The sequence below is a fragment of the Otolemur garnettii genome, unplaced genomic scaffold (assembly GCF_000181295.1).
Source record: "Otolemur garnettii isolate 467f Iridium unplaced genomic scaffold, OtoGar3 scaffold00254, whole genome shotgun sequence".
Taxonomy (NCBI): Eukaryota; Metazoa; Chordata; class Mammalia; order Primates; family Galagidae; genus Otolemur; species Otolemur garnettii.
Window position 1 is genome coordinate 140,547 of NW_003852649.1, and position 7,666 is coordinate 148,212.

Below are 7,666 nucleotides of genomic sequence, written 5' to 3' on the forward strand. Positions count from 1 at the left end.
TCAGATGAGGTCTCTTCCCTGCTTAGTCCCCTGCCACAGGCCTCTGTTCCCACTTAGGACAAAGCCCCAGGGAAGCCTCATCCATCCCGCCACCCTGAGGACTCCAGTAATGCCAGGTCCCCTGTAGGTCCCCCATGCCTGGGATCTTTATGCTCGCTTCTCCTCTAGGCCTTGGCCCTCAACGCTTCTCTGGGCCTGGCTCTCAGCATCTCAATCCTGACTCTTTCCCATGGCAGAGGTCTCAGCGCACAGTGGCCATTCCCCACCGCCCAGCTCAGAACGCACCCTCATCCCTGTCCATTCTATCAGCTTGACTCATTGCTTTCCCAGAACCAGTTACTGTCTGGAGTTATCTTTTCCCTTTATTTATTTACTTCCTTCCTGTCTATTTTATGTGTGCAGAGCAGTCCTCAGCACGTAGTAGGTGTCAATTATCTCCCTCAATTGGATACAAGTGTTCCTGAAGCTTAGTGATTTCAAATAACCTGCTTGGGTTCAGGTGATGGAACCAGGGTGTGAACCCAGGTCCCATGAGCTACAGCCTCAACCACCAGACGCTCTTGCCCCCTCATGGCTCTATGGGGTCAACCACTGCCTTGGTGGGGGAAAATATGGTCTGTCAACAGGGACCCCCTTTTGTCTGTGCTCCACCATTCTCCCCGATTCCCTACCAGACTCTAATGCAGTCAGGGAACTGCAGCTTTTTTTTTATAGAGCTCAGGGACAGGAAACTTAACTGATGGATTAACACCAGCCATGAGGGTAGTCCTGAGGACTGGGTTCAAGTCCTACCACTACCAGTTCCTGACTGAAACCTTGTGCAGAGCCCCTCTCTGAGCCTGTTTTCTCCTCTTTTGAAGGAAGGGGCTAGAATGGAGGGGTCAGCAAACTTTCTCTGTAAAAGGGCATGTTGTTACTCTTTTAGGATTTGTGGGCCTAACGTCTGTCACACTGCTCAACACTGCCACAGCATGCAAAAGTGGCCACAGAAGACACCTGAACATGGTCATAGTCTAGTAAAACTACATTTACAAAAACAGAGGATGGGCAAGATTTGGCCCCCCTGACTATCGTTTTCTGACTCCTGGATTAGACAGTCTCTAAGGAAACTTCTGGATCAGATAGTCTTTAAGTTTGCATGTGACCAAAAGTGTCTTACAGTGAGTTAGAGAAAGGGCTTGTCTAGCCCACCCTTACCTGGTCAAGTAGAAGGCAAAGAGGTTCTCAGAAATCAGACTTTGCTCCCAAAGATTGTCAAAGACAGGGGTGGCTACAGTCTGGGCACTGTCAGGGTAGGCTAGTCCCAGGATGCCATCAAATGGGGCAAAGGACCCGAACGAATGGCCCTCCCAGGTGCTTAAGACAAATATCTGGTTGAAGGCCTCAAGGTCCCCGATCTGTAGGAGAAAAGGATGATCCTGTGTAAGGGTTTGGGAAGTGGGCCCTGTCTAGGCTATGGGGAGCCAGGGGCAGGAAGTAGGTGAGGAGATTCCACCAGCACCACGGAGGGAACTGAAGCAACTGTGGCTGGGGCTGCACCTCAGATGGTCATGATAGGTGAGAACGAGAGAGTGGGTTCCGTGGGCTGTGCTGTGGGATCTAACCAGCGCCTGCACCTTCCTCCTGCCACCTGAGATTAGCCAGATAGGCTCTGACCCTTTTCACAGGTGCGGAGACCGAGGTCTGAGTGTGACCAAATGTTACCCATTTGAAGACAAATGGGCAGAGAATAGCGTCATTTTTTTGGTACCATCATGATCTGATGATAGAGTGGTCTTTTGTCCATCCCATGGGAACACAGTTGCCCATATCACATAGCCAGTAGGCTTCTTATGAAAATTCTGCCTGGAAAACAGTCTTCTCTCTCTCTCTCTCTCTCTCTGCATACATATTACATGTAGTGAGGCACCTTGCAGGGGGGAGTCCCTAGTTTTTCTAGGACCTCTAAATCCTGCAAGGCCTGCAAAGGTAACAAGCCTTTTATCAGTCAGGATGCTCCTGAATCTATGGGCACCTCCTTTCCCTGCCTAAGCAGAGGCCCCAGGCACAACCGTCCCCTCCTGAAAGTGTCCCACTCCTGCCTGGGTCCTGATTCACATCTTAGCTTTGTTGCTTGCCACCTGTGTGACTCAGTGTTGGTCAAGGCCCTTACCATCTTTATTCCCTGCTCTGTAAAATGGAGATATGAATAGGGCCTGCCACTAATAGTGCTTTGTTGTGAGAGTTAAACACGTTATTACAACCAAAGGACCAGCACAGTGCCTGACCCAGTATGAGAGAATAAAAGTGGGTGATTCTTACGCACTTCTGTCCCTGTTCCCAGCAAAGTCACCCTCATGCTAACTTTGGCCAAGCCCCTGGAGCAGCTGCTCCCACCCTCTGCCTTCCCTGGCCCCCCTGAGGAGTTTGCATGCTGGCAAGGGCACTACCTCCCCAGGACACAGCCCTATAGGGGCCAGCCACTGGCAAAGTTTGGGAAAGATGGTATTCCCTGCACAGCTGGCATCTGGTCTTGTGAGTGGTGTGAGCAGCCTTCCTCCACCTCTGGTTTCCATGTTACCTTAAGAGTGTCAAGGGCAAGAATTCCAAGTACGTCCCCATAGCTATATCTGATTTGAGCACGGCGGATCAGGCCAGGGGGCAACTGGAGTGTGGAAGACATCTGAGGGTTGAAGAATGCATGTGAACCTGCAGGCACAAGGGGAGGGCATCCAACAGGCCTGCTGAGGAATGAGGAGCTGGTAGTGGGAGGACACGAGGCAGGGTGCAGGGGACACTCACCGCAAGACTGGCTGTTGCAATAAATGGAGGGCACCCACAAGTCAGCAGAGCCTGTGTCAAAGGCCACTCTGAACTTCTGAGGGGGTGTTCCAATGCTGATGAGGCCAACATAGGCCAGCTGCCAGGGCCAGGAAGGGGTGGTGAAAGCAGGCCTGGAAATGCCCTGATTCCCATAATACTGGCCTTCATTGGGCGTCCTCATTTTTCCCAAAATTACTAACCGTGTCTCTAATTTGAAGCACTTGCTCAAACTAATGCCTTCATTTGAGAAACTCTCCAGCCTTCCCCAAAGCTCTCCACATTCTTCCCATCCTCAAAGGCCCAGCCTGGGTGCCTCTACCTTCAGGCAGCCCTCCTAAGTTACCCACAGGTCACTATGAGCCTTCTTTCCTCTAAACTCACATCACACAATGTCAGTGCCAAACAGTTGGTACTTTTATATGAGATTTATTTACCCTTTGCCTATTTCTCTGGCTGTGCTACAGACTCTTGAAAATGATATGGAGCCTCTGTTAATCAGTAATAATGACTATACTGTTAGTTCATCATGGCGTCCCACACCACAGGGCTCAATAGGTTTCTTCTGGTGTGATTTTAAGACTGAAGAGGCTTCTCTAAGTAGGGCCTCAAACTTGGTTTGCACTTGGCTTTGTTGTCAATTGATCAGGCATGGCTCACCCTTCAATGTAGCTCCATTAGCTCAGTGATTTGCTTAGTTCAGAAAGGACAAGTCTTCCAAAACAAGCACAGCTGTGGTTCACAGGTGCCAAGTGACATATCATTGGCACAGGAATTGACATTTACCTGGTATCTGGTCATTGCTGGGCCCAGTCACTGAAGTCCAGCAACCAAGTGTAGGAGAGATTGTTTTCGGGGTTAGGCCCCTGTCTCCACTGTTTCTGCTTGCAGGAGCCCAGCCCTAACCAACACCCTGGCTTGGGCCCCAAGCGGAGCTCTAGGGCTTGGCAGGAGGCCCAGGAGAGTACCCCAGAGCTCCATCCTCCCAGCATACTCACATCCAAGTAGTTCCTCAGGGATTCATAAGTCACTTTCTTGTCCTTATCTTCACTAAGAACCTTGGCCTGGCTGTAAGGATACTTTTCAAGGTATTCTTTCAGCATGCCATTTTCCTGGAGGTTTTCTCGCATAGATTTCACCTTCATCAGAGGAACTCTTTAACACAGCATGGGAAGTGAGACAAATAAGAGACAGCAGTCAGATGCCTCTTGCTACAGGGTGACGGTCACCACCTCCTCTATAAGTGTACTGTGCCTTTTCTGAACATTTGAATGAGTGCTGTCATATCCAACAGAATGAAAACCATGGCAGGAGATCTATGTGATCTAGGCTTGAATCCAGGTTCTCTTTATAATCTCAGGCAAGTCATATGACTTTTCTGAGCCTCAGTTTCCCTATCTGTAAAAATGGTGGAATGATAATGCTCCCCTCACATAGAATGTTTGGGGGTTCTCAGTGAGGTGGCAAAGGTGATACGCCTGCCATATATTAATAGCAAGTCTTGATGGTGATGGCCATTCCCATTGCTATTGTCATCTCAATGGTTCTTTCTTGAGGAAGCCCTAGAAAGGAGATAGAATGGGGATCATTATCCTTTCATTACAGCTGAGGGAGGAATTTGAAGTGCAGTAGCTTGTGACTTGGTTGTGGTCACACTGCTGGTTAGTGGCAAACCTGGGTCTAGATGTAGCTCTCCTAATCTCTCCAGGGCTCAATCAGAAGAGAGGGCTGAGAGAGGAAGCCAGGATGTGAGAAAACTCAAAGATGCTGAGGTGGGTAATAAATGAGCGAAACGAAGAGGGTAGAGAAAGAAGAATGAGTTGAAACATGAAAGAAATAGAGTTCTCCATACACAGAGACACCAAAAGAGGTGAAGAAAAAAGAAGAGAGATGTGGAGAATGAGAAGGAATCACAGAGACACATATACAAGGAAACAGAGAGGGAGCAGAGGGAAGACCTAGAAAATTATACAGAAGAAACACTGTTTCTAGATGGGACCCCATGTACAGTTGCACAGGATGTGCACTGAACAATTCTGAGAAGTGCCATTCACATAGCTTATGATGTGACTGGTGCCCCTAGAGGAGTATAACCCCTCAGACTTCTCCAGAATTCTGGGTCCCAGGTGCACTTGACAAACTGCTCATCAATCAATGGAGACTTGAACTTCATGAGATCAGAGATTGATTCTGTTTCCTTTTTAATTCCTGCATTGAAAGGAGAATAAGGGTGAGAGAATAAGGGGGCAAGAAAGAGAGCTGATGTCTCTTCTCCCATAACTTACCTGACCAAGCATTCTGAGATAGCCACCAGTCCTAGGTACACAAGCCACTTCATGCTCCCTTCCTGGGTTTAAAGCACTCAAGAATGAGCAAATTCTATGTATACAGTGGCTGTCAGGAGTTGCTCATTTTAAATATGCTCTGAAGTGCCCTAGTTACCCCCTTGAGAGCAAGTCTGCTTGGTAAGAAATACAGGACTTCCTGATAAGATCTTTACCCCCATCAATGTTTGTGAGTAGGGACCTAAAAAATTCTCAGAAATCAGAGATTTCTATTGCAATGTCTTGCTTGGGGCTTGGATGAAAAAACAAAACCAGATCACTGACAAGACTTTCTCGAGGCAGCCCTAGAAGGGAGACTCTTGCTACCTTGGAGATAAAGGCACTGGGAATAGTGTGGTCAAAGTAAGTGACTTGTTGGACAATCATGAGCTTATGCAGTCTTTTCAGCAAGCCCATGAGTTATGCATCCCTGTCCTCATTTGGGAGCAGATTGCTAGGAGGAATAGGCATCAAATTTCAGAGGGAAATGTTGGGAGCGCCCCACTGACAGAAGTCGCTTCAGGTGGTGGGATGGCATAGGGTGGGGGCATCTAATGCCAACCTCGGCTCAGCTGTATGACAATTGTACAATTTTACTACTGGAAGAAATGTGATATATGCCTCCCACAGATACCACATTTTCATCCAATAAGCATATATTGAGGACCCACTGTGCTCTAGAGCCTGGGCTAGTTACTGTGAAATCAAAGTTGAGTAAGACACAGTAGCCTTTGTTTTCAGGGAGCTTGCTGTTTGGGGCCAGGGTCACAATTCATGAGCAGGAGGCAAAAGGAATGAGTGGAAGTGCTTGTGGGTCTTATGGGCATGGGCTGTATCATTCCCCAGACCCCAGAATGGAGTCTCTTCTCTGGTCCACCAGTGGCTGGCATGCTGGAAGGCAAGCTGTGATGTGATGGTAGATTGACCAAGTTCTCAGGAGAAGCGAAGAAATCTCAAATTGTATTACTCCTACTATACCCTGAGAACAAGCTTCTGATACCAGATGAGTGGGCATTTTCTCCCCACCAGAAAGTTGGTAATCAGGTCTGTAGCAGGCACACCAGGTGGGAGACCACTGGTTCAATTCTTTTTTTGTTTTGAGACAGAGTGTGACTACGTCACCCTTGGTAGAGTGAGGTGGCATCACAGCTCACAGCAACCTCAAACTCTTGTGCTCAAGTGACTTCCTTGCCTCAGCCTCCAAACTAATTGTGACTAACAAAAAGACTAAGCAGGGCTGTGGGAGTTACAATTTATATTAATCAGTAAATCTATGTATCTATCTAAATATCATAGGAAATCAGAAGTCTGTTATTTGTATGAACTCTCTGATCTTTACAAGTTGGCAGCAAATTAGTTTGGTTTTCTGAGAAACAGGGTATGGGTCACACCTTATATAACTGCAGGCTGGATTCAGGTGGCCTAGAGGTGGGAACAGCAATGGGGCTGGGAAAGTGTTATGTCTTGTTTGGTTATGTGAATAAGACACTGAGTTTATCCTGACCACATCAATTTTCTTTCCACTTATAAAGAAAGACCACTATGGTCAGATAAAGTGAAGAATTCAATGAGAACTTTATTTGATGAGCACCTGTTGTAATTCCCCTAATTGCCAACCCTGGGAATCACTGTTCTTTTTTTCTCTGGCAAACCAAATGTATAAAGGATATATAATTCTTTTTTAAGTGTATTCTCCATCAAAGAGGACAGAAAAGGACCATCCAGAGCTTCTGCTCAGCCTGAGAAGAGCAGGGCGAACTCCTTAAACTGGCATTATTCCAGCCCAAGTAAGGTAAATGGAATTTTTATGGCTCCTTCCAGCACTCGCAGGGCCCCAGTGTTCTCATGTGAGATCTGGGTTCAGTTCAGGCCCATCTTAGGTAGAACCATGTGGAGGCTGACCTGATTCCTGGGCTTGGGTGGTAGATGGGGTGGTAATGTCTTACTCCTCGTTTTTGCACACTCATAATTCAGCTTTACCACTATGGAGGGGATTGGACAACATATAACAAATTACACACACGTACTTGGACTTTAGCTTGAAAATTCTATTTCTAGGAATTTATCTCTTACCAAAAAGTTGTATGCATGAACAATTCATTGTACCATTATTTGTAATGGCAAAAGATTAGAAAAATAGCAGAGATGTCCGCCAATACGACTTTTGCTTAAGCTACAGTGCAGAGAGTGGTTATAAATGAAGAATAACGCAAACGGGAAAAGAAATGAAACGGGGATCAGCTCCAAGGAATATTCTTTAGTTCAAAAAAAGGGCCGGGTGTGGTGGCTCATGCCTGTCATGCCTAGCACTCTGGGAGGCTGAGGTGGGAGAATTGCTTGAGCTCAGGAATTCAAGACCAACCAGAATCTGAGCTAAAAATAACCAGGTGTTGTGGCAGTGCCTATAGTCCCAGCTCCTTGGGAGGCAGAGGCCAGAGTATCGCTTGAACCCACGAATATGAGGTTGCTGTGACTTATAATGCCACAGAACTCTACCAAGAGTGACCAAGTGAGACTCTATCTCAAAAAAAAAAAAAAAAAAA